The sequence below is a fragment of the Poecilia reticulata genome, chromosome 1 (assembly GCF_904066995.2).
Source record: "Poecilia reticulata chromosome 1, P_reticulata-male-v2, whole genome shotgun sequence".
NCBI lineage: Eukaryota > Metazoa > Chordata > Actinopteri > Cyprinodontiformes > Poeciliidae > Poecilia > Poecilia reticulata.
Genome location: NC_088830.1, coordinates 30,557,759 through 30,575,874, shown reverse-complemented (window position 1 = coordinate 30,575,874; position 18,116 = coordinate 30,557,759).

Genomic DNA, 18,116 nt, shown 5'->3' with positions numbered 1-18,116 from the left:
GCTCTAACTTTTTCTGGAGGGTTTTAGCAGGGGTTTAACGTGCAAATGATAATGCTTTATCCAACTGTGTGTGTGGTCAGGTGGTGTCCACACACACATGCACATCCATGCCCACACACATGCTGCTCTCATGTGCAGACGCATTGGCTTGCTGATAGGGACTCTTTGGTTCTTTTTAGGTCAAATCAGTGGAACCACTGGGCCTGGAGGCACTGAGCCTGGATGTCCTTCTGTTTCCAGACTTCACTGTGGCCTCTTCCAGTAACTCCTGAGCAAATACAGTCAATCAGCCTGTGTGTGTGTGTGTGTGTGTGTGTTTTTAGGAAGGAAAGCAGCAGTAAAAGCAGGAACATGCTCTGTGTGGGGTATAAAATGAAAATTAGGGGTATTACCTCATTGTCATTTACCGTAACGGGATTACACATTAACTATTAGCTTTGAGGCACCATGTTCTGCTTGAACATTAGGCGCAGGAAGTGTGCTCCATGTCTGGGAATACATGCTGGACAGAGTTCGCTCATTAAGCATCGACAGTGATGTTGTTTCTATCACACAGTCGGCCCACCTGCGACTGTCGGTGAGCATGTTTGTGCTCTGTGAGCGTATTTGTCTGCTTCACGTGCGCAGAGACGTGCACTCAAATGAAGCCCACTGACAGAGGCAGAGACCACCACAGACGGTTCGCAGATGTGCCCCTGGCCACAAGCAGAAGTGGGTCTAGCAATCAGAAGTGATAGCTCTCATATGCCATATGGCAGAAGCAGGGAAATATTGCATCATTGCTGTTCTTTGATCAGACGATCAGAGATGGAGGAAAGACAGAGACTACATCGTTTAAATCGAACAGTCTTCTTTTATTTCTTGAAAAAACGACTCCTGATAAGATTGATGGTTACGCAGTTCCACCTCAGTGGTGGTTTGTGTGACAGCAGGTGATTGATTTTGTTTGTCTTGAGGTTTTCTTAATAATATCTGTTTAGCCGGAATGTGGTACCCACAATAGGAAGACCACCATGTCCTTCCATGAAACGAAGCCTAGCTCTTTCTCCCTACGCACACATTAAGGTTTGATTGTGGTTGCATCTGAATGGAGTTCACGTTCACATAATATAACTCATGTTTCAATAAGCAGAAGTCGATTCCACCAGTTATTAGGGCAGAGGCAGAAGGCGCTGACTGGGCTGTTGCTGCATCATGGACAGAAAACACACAGAAACAAATCATTCATGCTCACAGAAACACTGAAGGAGCATTTAGATTTGGTAGCTAACACAGCATGCATGTGTTTGGAAGGTGGGCAGAAGCAGATGATTGATGGAAAACTTCGTCCAGACTAGTGAGACTGAAGCAATCTCCTGGAGATACACCTGGAGCTGAGCATCAAGCACCTGGTTGGGGAATTAAAGCTGCAGAATGGAACTTATATAAACTTTCATTTGTTTTCACATATTTGTTGAAAATGTCACAATGTTGTGACAGTTTATGAGACATGATCTGCGAAAAGATGAGCTTCTCTGCGTTCTCCCAGTGCTAACTAGAAACAACAAACTAAATTACCAATTAGTCCTGTCAATCATACTTGTGTATGTGGTGCTTGTCCCCTCTCGATCTGTTATGCTGCAAATTCTTCCATGAATTTTCAGCAGACGATAATCAGTTTTTCTGTAACAGTAAGTTGTTTCTCTGCCATGAGCACATTGAGCAGCATGTACATGAGATTGATTGGCTGAGCTAAGACCCTCCTCCAGGTTCTGACTGGATGTTTTTTGTTGGGAGTGGTGCATTTCAGCAATAGTGGCACTGGGAGAAGGCAGAGGAGCTCAAGTTTTTTACAAATTATTTGTGAAAATCCTTTGTGAATTACTGAAGTCAATGCTCTGGGTTGACTTCAGTAATTCAGTTAATTTTATTTATGTAGCGCCGATAAACAGGAAACGTCGTCTCGGGTCACTTTACAAAAAAAGTCATTTCAATTCAATCACATGATTAATCTGAGTTACCAGACAGTACATTAAGCTCGGTTAATTATTCAAATTAGTTTAAAACTTTTCCACCTAAGGAAACCCAGCACATTGTGTCGAGGCAGCATTCACTCCAATCGCTTCGTTTACAGGAATCCCTCATACCGTTTGTTCATGCATATAGTGACAGTGGAGAGGAAAAACTCAGGCTCTCACTTGCTCCACTCATGTTTCATTCTGAGGGTTAAATTATCTGAAATTTCTTTGTAGTTATGCTGCTTTAGGTTTAGGCTGCTGGAGGACAAACTGACCACTTTTCCTCATTCTGCTGCCTTTTTCTTCTACTGCTCTCCAGTTTGCATTATTTGCTGTTAACTTTATCTTTCCTCTCAGACTGTCAGTCTATCACACAAACCCCAATAAAACACTTTGGTGATGTAGCCAACCATGAAAAAGCTAACCAGACAAGGTAAAACTAAATAAATCACAAAAGAGGGAAGAAATCTGAAAAAATAACTACAATGTATAAACTAAATAATTTTTTATTGTGCCAGCAAACATCTCTTTGTGAACTGCAACCAAATCTTCTTACACATGATGAATGAAGGGAAAATATCCCACAGCAAAAGTCAAGATGGCAAAAGTCAAGGCCATTACTGGCCTGATGGCCAGTAATGGCCATCAGGAGGGCCGCGCTGGAAATGGGGGGTGAAGTGAGTTGGGGTGTCCAGCAATGCATCGCCGATCTCCCGAGTGCTTTCATCTTCCCTGATAAGTGCCATACCTAATCAGGTTAAAGGAGCACATACCACGGAAGGGAAGGAAATTCCGGCCAAAACGGTAACGTATCTGTTCCGCTCTCATGCATCGCATTCCTCCAGCTAATTAAGAGTAAATATCTGACCCTGGAGAGAAAACGTCCACATTAGTCCAACCAGTCAGCCAGTGTGGTCCATCTGCACTCTCTCTTTCACTCACCTCACCCCCTCCTCGCCCTAATTTGGCACTAAGATGAGAAAAAACATAAGGGAGTTCTCAGCAGGTTTGCTATTTTTCCTGCAGCTCCCTCTGCTTTTGTTTCTCCCAACATTAGGCCCCATCATTACTGACAGGATATCAGTTGTGCTTATAGCAGATCATCTAATGCCGAAGACCTCTGGGTCATGGAGTCGTGCTCTCTATTTAGTTTCCATCTTTGCTTTGCCTTTGTCCAGCTACAAATGGAAACACTCCAGTGTCTTCTGAGTCTAAATCTTTGCTGAAATCTGATTTTTCTTTTTTTTTTTTTTTGCGTGGTCGTTCATCCTCTTGCAATCACTCTTCTGTTTGAACTGATTTATGCTCCCAAAGTGATCCGCATGAGCAGAAGAAGAACATAGACGTCACACAGCAGCGCACTGTTTACAGAAGTTATAACGGATGGAGTCGTTTATGGATTGATTTTAAAGTTTATTCAGCAAAAAGACCCGACAGTAGAGATCAAAACTGGATGAAGGAAGCTAGTAAAAAGAAAGGATAACTAGTAGCAATGGCTTTTTGTGGAGCATTTCTGCAGGCAGGTCTGTTTGGATGTGAAGTCAGAGCCTGTAGTTTTCTGATTGTTTTATGACACAGACTGCTTTCATAATTCCATAATTATAATTTTCAGCCATTGTTTAGATCCTAATTTACCGCGCCTGTTTTCTTCTGGTGCAGAATTATGACGCATGTCTCTCATTGATTGATATAAAAGCCAGATAAAATGCAAAATGACTGCAGACGCTTTGAAAACAATCAGATTCGGGTCTGAATTAGTTCCAAATCTTTGCTAGAAACATAAAATATTTGGCTCTCGGTGATTTTTGTTCTCAATCATTTCTGTATTACACTTATCTTCACCAAATATTGTGTACTTTAGGTGTAAAGGGGAAACACGTTCAAATGTATTTACATATCATTAAAGAAACAAGTGCACTGCAAAAACACAAAATCTTACCAAGTATTTTAGTTTCTACTGCAGATATCTTAGTACAGTTGAAATAAGACGAAACTGACATACAAGTAACTTTTCAACAAGATAAAGAAGTCTGTTTTAAGTCAGTAATTCATTAATTTTGAATTAAAAAACTATTACTTCCACTGTCAGATTATTTTACTTGCAACAAGATATTTTTCACATTTTAAATAAAATAATCTGCCAGTGTTTATTTATATTTATACGTTTTCATAAACATTAAGGAATTAGTAATATAAAGTAATCTCCTATATCTTGCTGAAAAGTTACTTGTAAGTTAGTTTTGTTCTATTTCAAGTAGCTAAGATATTTGTGCTAGAAACTAGACCAAAAATATTTAGTGTTTTTGCAGCGTGTGATGTTGACTAATGTTCAAAAAGACAAAATAAACAGGCTTTGAATACAGTGACAATGAAACAATGGTTTTTATTAAAGCAGAACCGTTGACCTTTTCTGAACAACAAACATAAAAGCAAAATGTTAAACTAAAAAATGATCCCAGACTAGATCCTTGTGGAACTCCACAAGTAATTGATTCTCTAAGGTTCGTTGAGAAAGAGACAAACAATCCAATGAAGCTTAGAATCCATTATATTTAAGATAAACATCTTTTTACTCTCTGAGCCTCACTGGCTCATTTTAAAATCATAACTCTACATGGAAAACACGTTGCAACACAATGGGTTGCAATGTGGCATTGAGAAACCATCGTTGTCCAAAAATGATTTTCATGTCACTGTCAGCTTCAAATCATCATCAATTTCAGAAAGATCTCCCACCCCACACTCTGACAGTTAAATCAAAACAGTCCTTGGTAATTTGGCTGCTTCCATTCAGTGTCTGAGTATTTACAACAGGCCAAAACAGACTCGCTTTAAGTCTCATCAGCTGACGTGCGCAGGCCGCCACACACATAGCAGCAGGAAGCGGCGCAGTGAAATACTCTTGAAGTTGTTTACGTCTCGTTGCTGAAAGAGGAAGGTGCATGAGAGGGACATCGCGATCCTGACCCACGTTCCTGACCTGTGTCCAAGTGGACGGCGAGCCGCGCTCCACGTGTTCGACGCTGGACGGTGATCAAGTGCAACATCAACAGGGGGATGAATGGAAACGTCCAGAGTGAGACTGAGGAGCGCCGTCTGTGTTTAATGTCAGGAGTCTGCCGTCGGCCACAAAGCCTGTCACTTCAAAACACACCACACACACACACACACACACGCACGCACGCACACACACACACACACACACACACACACACACACACACACACACACACACACACACACACACACACACACACAGACAACATAAAACAAAAAACATTTAAAAACAAACATGATGTTCACGTCAGGTAATTCTGGGAGAGATGCATTTAAATATAAATGTGTGGTGCGGCAGTGGCAAAGCGTAAAATCCACGTACAGAGGCCTTAGTCCTCGCCGCCGCCATCACAGGTTCAGGTCAAGTCTTGACCTTTTGACCTTTGTTAAATGTCTTCCCCCTCACAACCCCTCTTTGATTGTCCATTTACTGTCAAAAAAGACCACTCAAGTCAGGGTGTCCAAAGTGTGGCACGAGGGCCGTTTGTGTGCCACTTTGCTTTTTTGTGCCCCCCAACTTTAAGAATGATACAAATTTGTTTATTAGACCTTTTGATTTTTAATAAGGGTAAAATTATTACCAACATTTTTTGTTTACAGTGAAAATTGTTCCCTTCCTCGGGCTGCCACCTTATTGTGGTGGAGGGGTTTTAGTGTCCCAATGATCCTAGGAGCTATGCTGTCTGGGGCTTCATGCCCCTGGTGGGGTCACCCAAGGCCGACAGGTCCTAGGTGAGGAACCAGACGAAGCGCAGCCCGAAGACCCCTATGATGAGTAATAACATTGGACTTGGTTTTCTCTCGCCCGGACGCGGGTCACCGGGGCCCCACTCTGGAGCCAGGCCTGGAGGTGGGGCACGATGGCGAGCGCCTGGTGGCCGGGCTTTTACCCACAGAGCCCGGCCGGGCTCAGCCCGAAGAGGAGACGTGGGTCCCCCTTCCAATGGGCTCACCACCTGTCGGAGGGGCAAAAGGGGTCGGGTGCTTTGTGTTACGGGCGGCAGCCGAGGGAGAGGACCCTGGCGGTCTGATCCTCGGCTGCAGAAGCTGGCTCTTGGGATGCGGAACGTCACCTCTCTGGTGGGGAAGGAACCGGAGCTAGTCTGCGAGGCTGAGAGGTTCCAGATAGAAATAGTCGGCCTCACCTCGACGCATGGGTCTGGTTCTGGAACCAGTCTCCTTGAGGAGCCAGTTGAGGTGGTTTGGGCATCTGGTCAGGATGCCTCCTGGACGCCTCCCTGGTGAGGTGTTCCAGGTACGTCCCACCGGGAGGAGGCCTCGGGGAAGACTCAGGACACGCTGGAGGCACTATGTCTCTCGGCTGGCCTGGGAAAGCCTTGGGATTCCCCCGGAGGAGCTGGAAGAAGTGGCTGGGAGAGGGAAGTCTGGGCCTCCCTTCTGAAGCTGCTGCCCCTGCGACCCGACCCCGGATAAGCGGCAGAAAATTGATGGATGGATGGATGAAAATTGTTTTAAAAAACGACAAAGTATTCATCTCTTTAAGTTCTTTTAATAAGTAGAAGCACACTTAAGACATGAGGCGAAATGCCCTAAACGTCAAACTGCTTGCAGTTTTGTTCACAGTAAGATCCTCAGCTCTCAATGAGAAACGCAGAGTCCCTTTAAATAAGACAAACACATACATGGTGACCAATAAGAGTACCTCAATGTAGGGTTTTCCTAAAATATACGTTTTTATAAAGAAAAGGAATTCATGTTTAGCGTGCAGCAGACAAAATTATTTCTTAGATTGTTCACAAAAAGGGGAAATTAATAATATTCAAATGGTAAATATACACATCTTCTGTTATTAACAATGCAAAAAATAAAAAAAAGTGTTAGTAATCACAAACTAAACCTTCCACGTACCCCTAATCCTGCTTAAAACACACACACACACGCACACACACACACACACACACACACACACACACACACACACACACACACACACACACACACACACACACACACACACACACACACACACATAAACACGGCCTCACGCGGGTCGGCGGTGTGTGGTTAGAGCCTCGCTGCAGTCAGACAGCATGATGAAGTGTGCAGAGGCCAGAAGAGAAAGGAAAGTGCTTCCTGAGCAGTGATGTGTGACAGGAGATATGAGAGAACTGGTGCAGGGTCAGCCACCGCTGACAGCCACCACACCTCCTGACATCCACCCAATACCCTGGGAGTTGTGCGCAGCAGATATGGGTCAGTGGAGCCTTGAGATGTGTGGGCTCATCACATCCGAGTGTGTGATAATCATTTAGCTGCTGCTGTGTGTGTGTCTCTCTCTCTGCTTGTGTCCACACTATAAGATTTCTTGAGGAGTAGCAGGGCCCACCCAGGTAGTCCTGAGCTGTGGGTTGTAGATTCAGATCGTTTGGGCAATGAACAGGTAACCGAAACCTTAACACCCGTTGCCTGCAGCTGCTTCATCTCCTCCCTCAGGAACCCAGCCCTCTCTTACATGCTTTGTGCTTTGTTCCTTGCCCTGCAGAACATTAGCACTACAATGACCTCAACAGAGAAACCTGAGTCCGTCAGAACCTAACGGAGTGGGACGAAGGGGAAAAAAGAGGAAATGGCAGCTAAACCTTGTGTAAAATGTGTAATAAATTGCTCCTCATAAATGGGGTTTTCAAATAGATTTTTTTTTTTTAAGCAGCTACTTGGCTTGATCATTTTTCAAAAGTATCACTCTATTAAGGCGGAGGCGGTCGGAAAGGGAGGAGGGGACAGCATGTAATAATGGCCTGTCATTTTTCATCAACATTCCTGACAATGCATGACCCAGACTGGAGCCAGAACACTGAGGGAGGTGACACGCTGCGCAGAGCTGCATCACGTAGGTCACCAGGTCAAGCAGCGCTGTGATTACAGGGATCAGCAGAAGCTTTATACGTGTACGAGTGTGTACAGGGGGCATATTGCTCGAAGTTTTTGGAATGTGTTTCGTGATGCATTTCGTGAGAGAAACTCAAGCACTTGTGCTTGAAGCCCTGAGATGAGTAGTAACTAGTCACGTTTACTCAGTTACATTTACTTGAGTAACTTTTTTGACTTTCCTTTTAATTTTTACTTGAGTAATTTTATTATGTAGTATCACTAGTCTTATTTGAGTAAAATGTCTGGATTTTCTACCCACTGAAGGAAAAACAAACATGCTTTGACCAAAAATCCAGCAGACACACACACACACACACACACACACACACACACACACACACACACACACACACACACACACACACACACACACACACACACACGCACACACACACACGCACACACCCCCACACACGCACACACACGCGCGCACACGCACACGCACACACACACACACACACACCTGCAGGTTTTAGTTAAGGTTTCATAAGTTTTTTAATGAAAGAAACTTATTTAGAAAAAAATTACTTTCCCTGATTTCATTTTTCGTTACTTTTATGAATTTTTGTCATTTTCGTCCTTAAAATGCCAAAATTTCCACTTTATATTTTGGTCCATCTGATTATTTAATTTTAAAACATTAAATGATTGATCATTTGATCAGTTACTCAGTACTTGAATAGACTGTTTACCAGATGCTTTTTTTTACTCCTACTTGAGTAAAAATACGTTGACGTAGTGCTGCTCTTGCAGGATCCTCTGCCCTCCTCTGCTGAAGCCCCGGTGAGGATTTCTCCTCTGCTCAGACTCTTAAAGCACACCCCAAACCCACTCGCATGGCTCCTTACTCAAATTAGATCCCCAGGTCTAATCAGAGGCAGCTTGGCACTGCGGGTGGAAACTAGCCACAAACCTCATCTTCAAATGACTGTTGGTTGCTGACAGAAGCCCCCACCCCCACCAGTTTAGTGTGTTGACTGGGCAGGATGGAGTGCTATATGAGGCTTTCTCAATTCCCTTGACCACACAATGGAAAATGGGTGGAAGACCACACAACAATAAGTGATTTCCAACACAGTGGCTGACCTAAACTCTGATTTAGAATTTAAAAAACATGCGTCAATGATGTTTTATAACAGAAAAAAGCACAAAGCTCTACAATAAACCATCGACCATTTGTTGATGTAGTGTTAATTCGCAACTAAATGTCGTCTCAAGGCACTTTACAAGACAAACAGATGGAGTTTATATACAGAAATACATAACTAAGTTATTTAGACAATCGTAATCATAATCCAATGCAATCCTAATTCTAAAACAATGTGAAGTTCAGTTGGTAGAAAGTTTTCTGTCTCAGGATGACTGGAGGGAGGTTTCTTTCAACAAAAACAAAAGTTCAGCAGAATCTTGACTAACACTAAACAGCTGAGAGCAAACTTGTTTGCAGAAATACATCATAAATAACAGCACATTTAATGTAGTTATGGGACTCGGTAATTTCTTTAATAATCAAGTTAATTGCAGGGTAATTAATCAAAAACCACTTATCTACAAAATAAGCAATAATTTCAAGTCAAAACCACTTTTTGCTACTATATTTTTCAGTAAATACAAGACTCTTGTCCAAATAGCAACTTTGGACAAGAATCCAAAGTGATTTTATTCCCATTCAGCTTTTAAGTATTTCAGGAACGTCTGATACAAGAAACACAATGAGAAATTTCAGTCTTGGGACATTTTCCCAGAATAAAATGCAACTAATTGAGTTAAAATTAAAATCTACGTAATTAATCCTTTGCTAAAGTTCCGACTGTAGTAATATGTCCAAGTAGGTGCTTGGATAATTATTGGTACAGTTATAACTGATACTGACCGAATATATGTAAACTAAATTCGAGGAAAGTTGTAAAAATAAAAAAAATTCTCTACAAAATGTCCTAATTAAGCTTTTTTGCATTTAGCAAATATAAATCATTTTGGTATTTCTAACTAAGTTAAAACAAGAAAAGTTTTTGATTTTGTGCATGTAAATATCTGGTTTAAACTGTATATCAGTGAGAATTAAGGACAGTTTACTGGCCCAACATATAATTATCACTTCATCCTACCAAATATTGTCAGGCTAAACAGTACACAAACAGTACTTTGATGTTGTGATACAACATACAGTTAAATTGCAATAATTATCAGGATTCAAACTTTCTGCAGTCAAAAACTTCAGACTTAAAAACTGTCAGGTTAACTGAAAAGCGATGTTTGGAGAGCTGGGTGGAAGCTGCATGCCAAGTTCTCAGCATTTGCCAAACCGAGGCAGAAGAATGACACTTGGTTTGAGTCAAGTGTAATGTTTTGGTGTCGAGATAATTATCATGAGGCTTTTTGATTTCCTGTTCCTAACTTGTGGAAACAGTTTGGGGATGGCGCCCTCCTGTTTCTAAATGACTTCACACCACGACACCAGTGAGCAAAGTGAGGTCCATCAAGATGAGGCAGATGAGAGTAAACGTCTGCCAAAATACTGGATTTTACAAGCAATGAGAAAACAGCAACATCAGGACTCTGAATACCAGCGGAGGTCATGGAGTCCGAAGCTTAATCTGATGTGAATGAGGCCTTAAGAAGACTAAGCATTGCAGGTAGTTGTCCCTATTTAAACGGGCATCATGTTTTAATGTTATTTCTTTATTTGAAACAAACCTGGAGCATTGCCTCGATTCTTTCACTCATGCTTGACAAATCCTTTAATCTCCATGGCAACCATTTACCTGTTGAAATCGTCTGATTGGACTTAGCCCCGCCTTCCAGACGCAGCTCCTCCTCAGAGCTGCAGCTTCCAGGCCTCCAGCTTTCCGCCTCACTGAGGTGCGCTTCCCCCACTCAGCTCCTTCAGACTAGTCAAAAGCAATTAGCAAACACCTGGTGGAACTGTGCAGCTGCTGAGCTCATCATACTTCTCAATGAAAAGCTGGAAAAAACATTGTTAAAGTTTTAATAGAGGAGCAATGCTATGATGACTTTCAGAAGGAAGAACGACAGAGGCCCAATTTCAAGGTGAAAAATTACGACGTCAAATTATTTTTAAAGTCATATTTAATATAAATAGCATTTTTATAAGAACTGAAGGTAACATAGTTACTGATATAAAGTGGTTCTATGTGCCTGGAAAATACATAATACTGCCCCTTTAAAGTCTCACAGCTTTTCTGGGTCACACACCAAGCCAACCAACTGAAGTATTCTTGGGTTTTCACCTGGGTGCAGCTCTAATCTGCTCTTCCTTTCCTTTCTTTTCTGTCAGTACTACCTAACAACAATACACCCTCCAAGACCACAGGGAAAAACTCACAAAAAGAAAGCAACATTAACTTTTGTGCAATCTCAGCTTTGGTAGGCCTTCATGATTATCACTTTGTGTGGAAGCATTCATTTTGCTTTCAGTTGTAAGACAGAAAGTGGTCCAATCCCTTTATTACACAAGTAATGATAGATTTCTCTGGCTGAGAGTGGATGGTTGGCTCGCTGCTATGTTACCTACACCACTGATGCTGCAGCAAATGGGTCCCTATTTAAAACTTGTGAGGGGTAAGATTGGGGCCATAGCTAGTCATTACAACACTAGCTCATAGTCTAATTTGGGTCATGCTTTAGTGGCTTTAAATGGGTGTGAGTGCAGTTGTTTCAGTTTCCTACATGCAAGTGTCTTTGTGAAACGTTAGATGTTATTATTTTACAGTTGATCCCTTAAAATGTAACCTTTGCTATGGAATAAAAACATGAAGTTAGGATAAGCTCCACCACAAGGAGTAAGATGTTGTATTGACTGACCAAATGGTCCCCTTCTCATTATAAAACCTTCATGTACAGCGAATTTCCCTGCCTCTGCTGCTAACTGCTCAACACAGCTGTTCAAACATTACACAGTCAATTGACCCATACTTTAGGAAAACACTCTGTTTTGGCAGCATGTGCTCAAATAATGTGTAAGGCAGCACATTAATGTTCGCCATAACTCACAGGACACTGAGGACCTGTTGAGACAGGCCTCAAACTCAAACACGGTGTGGGAATGTTTGCACGTATGACACAAACCAAAACAGACAGCTGTTCACACCAGGCCACCGGACACGGGACCGGGTCCAGAGTTCGGGCCCTCCTCAGAGTCATCGTTTCATCTGTTGAGGAGGTCCAGAGATCAGAGGGACTGGGAAATGGGGGGAGAGGAGAGCAAAGTGGCGTATGGGGCCAATGTCAGGGGCCAAAAATAGCAGAGAATGCTTGTCACCATCTCTCTCTCTCTTTATGACTCAACTGCACTGCAATAATTAATAAGAGTCGGTTCCCCGCCGCTGAGGCTCAAGTTCTGTGCTACGTGGTTGGTGACCGGGCCCAAAGCAAACGGTCCTCTAAAGAGTGACCGGGCGCCAAAGACGTAAGGGAGGGGGATAAGAACGGAAGAGCAAGGGAGCAGGAACCGGTGGATATGTCACACTTGGATCCCAGTGGGATTACCAAATCCTTCCAAAGAGCAGGAGGAAGCAAAGAGGAGGGAGGAGGAAACCAGAATGACAAGAGGTGAGACAGAGGAAAGAGACAAGACAAACAAAAAGCACTCTCATTGCCTGGATGTACATCCGTACCACATTTTCCCCTCAAGTTTCCAAAGTGGATGGTGGAACTCCCTAATTTTCCTCCTAACTTTACAAGAACCTAGAATTGTGAAGCTGTGAACTCAGACAGTCTGCTGTAATTGTGTAACAAGGTTCCTGGATGCTGATTTACTGAATCATTCATTCAAAAAGCTGATTAACATGTCAGCACAGAATCCACTGGTTGATTATTGTCTTCATTACACATGGATATTTTAGGTTAGTGTTTTCTTTGCATGGTAGTATCTGTCTCCTACAGCATCTTTCTAAAGTTAGACAAACACAAAGTAGAGCATAATTGTAAAGTGCAGAAAAGTATAGTAGATTTTCAACATTATTTTGCCAGTAAAATAATGTAATTTTGTAGTTTTGTAGAATATAAAAACTACATTTATTTAACATTTTCCTCTGCTCATGGTTGGTCACATTGTGACAGAAAATCAGCTGCTGCTGCAGATTAACTTGTTTCCAAACTTGAGGTGTTGGTGCTATAAAAACCTGCTTGCATGTTTTAATATTTTAGATCAAAGTTTAAGAGTCTTGTTGTCTGAGGAAGGATTTTGTTTGAACAGAATAACATGCCTCTGTCACAGTGTTGGCACATTCTGTTTCCTTCCTGAGATAGCCTGTATTTAGTATAATAATTTAACAACTTCAAATTATGAAAACTCCTGCTCTTTCTGAAATTCTGCCTTCAGAAAGTCATCACAACATCGCTCTTCTATTAACCCTTTAACAAAGTTTTCATCAGAGTTGCACTGAGAATGAGATGTACAGTTCCACCAGGTGCTTGCTAATTGCTGCTGGCTAGTCTGAAGGAGCGGAGAGGAGGATTCATGTGGGAATTCAGTCTTTTGGTTCATGTGTATTGGAGCAGAGATTAATCTAAAAGCTGCAGTGCCACTTGAGTCTCAAACTAAATCCAAACAAATCACATGAACATGTTTCCCGCTGTAATGCAGCAAAATTTGAAAAAGATAATCAGATAGGGATGCTTTTTGCAAGGCATCGAGAGGCTGACATCCACGTTGACGTGTTCAGCCGTGGAGCAACAGGATGCTTGAAGTGATTCAAACTAACATTGTTGGCCTTTTAATAAGTTCTGTCAAAGGGATTTTGGGGGATCAAAGTCAAATATGAGTTCCTGTTGCTGGCCAGACGAGGGTTGAGAGGGGGTTGTCATTCCAGACACGGTGAGCACACACATGTTGTCGGGCCGTGGGCGTGGGTTTGGGTTGTGCTGGGTGGAATCATTACTCACTGCGCACCCTGAGGTTGACAGAGAGGCTTGTGTCACACCCACTGTGCACTGACCGTTGTGTAATCCCTCCTGGGGTAATGGAATGAGCTAGTAATGATGACTGGTTTGATATGGTTTCACTCTCTGACACACATACAGAGGCACTCAGGAGACAGTCATGCAGACGCAGACAGAAACCTGCTGTGATGTAAGTGATACTGCCACACATCAGCTTCTGTACAGTTCAGTAGGAAAATGAAATTCAGGGTTGTACAGGTAATCAGTGCAAAGATGAGGAGAAATCCTCCCAAAAATTATGTGAATTTTGGGGAAAATTTGGGACAGAAGGTTATAGTGCACAATGCTCTACATCCTCAGGGAAAGTATATTAGCCGACCGGACAGTCATTGACCGAGCTAACGAACTGGAGGACAGGCAGGAAACTCCTGTACCGCATTGAGACCCATAAACTTTACAGATTATTCAAATGACCGTGTCAACTAGGATGTATAACAGACTTTGCTGTTCCATCAACATTTATGCTTGTTTTTCCAAAATGTTTTAATATTTTAGGAACTTGCATACCTTCAATGCAAAACCACAAAATTTTGTAAAGTATTTTCTGGTCTAGTTTCTAGTGCAAATATCTTAGCTCACTTGAAACAAGACAAATCTAACCTAAAAGTAATTTTTAGAAAGATATAGGAGTTTGCTTTAAGTCAACCTCTCCTTGGGCTGCCACCTTATCGTGGTGGAGGGGTTTGAGTGTCCCAATGATCCTAGGAGCTATGCTGTCTGGGGCTTTATGCCCCTGGTAGGGTCACCCAAGGCAGACAGGTCCTAGGTGAGGAACCAGACAAAGCACAGCCCGAAGACCCCTTACGATGCACAACAACATTGGACTTGGTTTTCCCTCGCCCGGACGCGGGTCACCGGGGCCTCACTCTGGAGCCAGGCCTGGAGGTGGGGCATGATGGCGAGCGCCTGGTGGCCAGGCTTTTACCCACGGAGCCCAGCCGGGCTCAGCCCGAAGAGGAGACGTGGGTCCCCCTTCCAATGGGCTCACCACCTGTCGGAGGGGCCAAAGGGGTCGGTTGCAGTGTGTAACGGGCGGCAGCCGAGGGAGAGGAACCTGGCGGTCTGATCCTCGGCTGCAGAAGCTGGCTCTTGGGACGTGGAATGTCACCTCTCTGGTGGGGAAGGAACCAGAGCTAGTGTGCGAGGCTGAGAGGTTCTTGCTAGCAATAGTTGGCCTCACCTCGAGGCATGGCTCAGGTTCTGAAACCAGTCTCCTTGAGAGGAGCTGGACGTACTTCCACTCTGGAGTTGCCCACAGTGAGAGGCTCCGGGCAGGAGTGGGCATACTTGTTGCCCCCCATCTCAGCGCCTGTACGTTGGGGTTTACCCCAGTGAACGAGAGAGTAGCCTCCCTCCGCCTATGGGTGGGGGGACGGGTTCTGACTGTTGTCTGTACTTACGGGCCAAACAACAGTTCAGATTACCCACCCTTTTGTAGTCCTTAGAGGGGGTACTGGAGAGTGCCCCTTCTGGGGACTCCCTTGTTCTACTGGGGGACTTCAACGCTCACGTGGGCAATGACAGTGAGACCTGGAGGGGCGTGGTTGGGAGGAACGGCTTCCCCCCGATTTGAACTCGAGTGGTGTTCTGTTGTTGGACATCTGTGCTCATCACGGATTGTCCATCACGAACACCATGTTCAAGCATAAGGGTGTCCACATGTGCACTTGGCACCAGGACACCCTAGACCGCAGTTCAATGATTGATTTTGTCATCGTTTCATTGGATCTGTGGCCGCATGTCCTGGACACTCGGGTGAAGAGAGGTGCAGAGCTGTCCACTGGCCACTATCTGGTGGTGAGTTGGCTCCGGTGGTGGGGGAGGAAGCCGGTTAGACCTGGCAGGCCCAAATTTGTAGTGAGGGTCTGCTGGGAAAATGGAGTCCCCTGTGAGACGGAGCTTTAACTCCCATCTCCGGCAGAACTTCGAACACGTTCTAGGGGAGGTTGGGGACAACGAGTCTGAGTGGACCATGTTCCGTGCCTCCATTGCTGAGGCGGCTTATCGGAGCTGCGGTTGCAAGGTTGTTGGTGCCTGTCGCGGCGGCAACCCTCGAACCCGTTGGTGGACACCTTCGGTGAGGGATGCTGTCAAGCTGAAGAAGGAGTCCTATTGGGCCTTTTTGGCCTGTGGGACTCCAGAAGCAGCTGATTGGTACCGGCGGGTCACACTCTTAAGCCTCCCTGGTAAGGTCTATTCAGGGGTCCTGGAGAGGAGGGTCCGTCGGATAGTCGAACCTCGGATTCAGGAAGAGCAGTGTGATTTCCGTCCTGGTCGTGGAACACTGGACCAGCTCCACATCCTCAGCAGGGTCCTGGAGGGTGCATGGGAGTTCGCCCAACCAGTCTACATGTGTTTTGTGGACTTGGAGAAGGCGTTCGATCGTGTCCCTCCTCAAGTGGAGGAGTTTAAGTATCTGGGGATCTTGTTCACGAATGAGGAAAGAAGGGAGCGGGAGATCGACAGGCGGATTGGGGCAGCGTCTGCCGTGAAGTGGGCGCTGTACCGCTTCACGGCACAACGCGTGGTGTCGTGGTGAAGAGAAAGATGAGCCAAAAAGCGAAGCTCTCGATTTACCGGTCGATCTACGTTCCCACCCTCATCTATGGTCATGACCGAAAGAATGAGATCACGGATACAAGTGGCCAAAATGGGCTTCCTCCGCAGGGTGGCTGGGCTCTCCCTTAGAGATAGGGTGAGAAGCTCGGTCACTGAGGGACTCAGAGTAGAGCCGCTGCTCCTCCACATCGAGAGGAGCCAGTTGAGGTGGCTCGGGCATCTGGTCAGGATGCCTCCTGGACGCCTCCCTGGTGAGGTGTTCCGGGCATGTCCCACCGGGAGAAGGCCTCGGGGAAGACCCAGGACACGCTGGAGGGACTATGTCTCTCGGCTGGCCTGGGAACGCCTTGGGATTCCCCCGGAAGAGCTGGAAGAAGTGGCTGGGGAGAGGGAAGTCTGGGCCTCCCCTCTGAAGCTGCTGCCCCCGTGACCCGACCCTGGATAAGAAGAGGAAAATGGATGGATGGATGGATGGATGGATGGATGGATGGATGGATGGATGGATGGATGGATGGATGGATGGATGGATGGATGGATGGATGGATGGATGGATGGATGTGTTTAAGTCAATAATTCTTTACTATTCATTTAAACAACTACTTGTTCCAATGGTGGATTATTTATTTATAACATGGGTTATAAGTGGTTAAGTTGCATAAAGATTCTGCATGCTAGTAGCTGATCGATAATTGTACACACTCTAAGGGAATCCAGATCTGAGATTTATTCATGTTTTGGACTGATTATGATCTCTTTCCTCATAATTATGCACACAGTGATTGATCCCAGGCACCCAGGTGCTTTCCCTCTGCTCTGCAGTCCCACTTATCACTGCTTTTGATGAGTTTAATCGTAGTTGTGTCGTGCGCAAGTTTGACAGTGCCGTGATTTCCTGTTGAGCCTGTACAATAACCGAACATCAGACGGGAAGGAATGCATGTAGCTGCTCAAAAACCTCCAGCAGCTAAAGACACCAACATTACTCAGGAGTTTCAGCCTGTCATACATAAAAGGCCTGTCTGGTGTCTGGCAGCAGCAGCATGTACTCGTTTTGCTGCTGAGCTTTTTATTTATGTGATTTTCAACTTATTTTAAGCTACTTTTATGGTGTCTTTAGTCTTCTATTGTCAATGTTTATTTGCTTCCTACAAGCAGAAACAGCTGATTTATCTCATTCAGAGTTCCTTTGAATTTAAAGGGACGGTATTGTGCAAAAAAAAAAAATGTTTTTTTTAGTTTTACATTATAACAAAGTGTTATAATGTAATTACCTCATCAGAAACATACCTGGAGTGTTACTTCAATTGTTTTATATTTGATAAATACTTTAATATCCATGGCAACCATTTAGCTGTGCAAAACACCAGGGGGGACCTAGCTCCGCCTTCAAGGTGAAGCTCCTCCTTGGAGCTGCAGTTTGCAATTTATCGAGCTTCTGTCTTACAGAGCAGCCCTCTACCACAACTCCCCCACTCAGCTCCTACAGACTAGCCAGCAGCAATTAGCAAACACCTGGTGAAACTGCACATAAACCAGCTACTTCCATTTTTAACATATGACTTCCTGAAGGTGGAGTTTCAGAAAGAGCAGGAGTTTTTAAAGTGACAGAGGCACAAATTCAAGGAGTTAAATTAGAAAGTCACATTA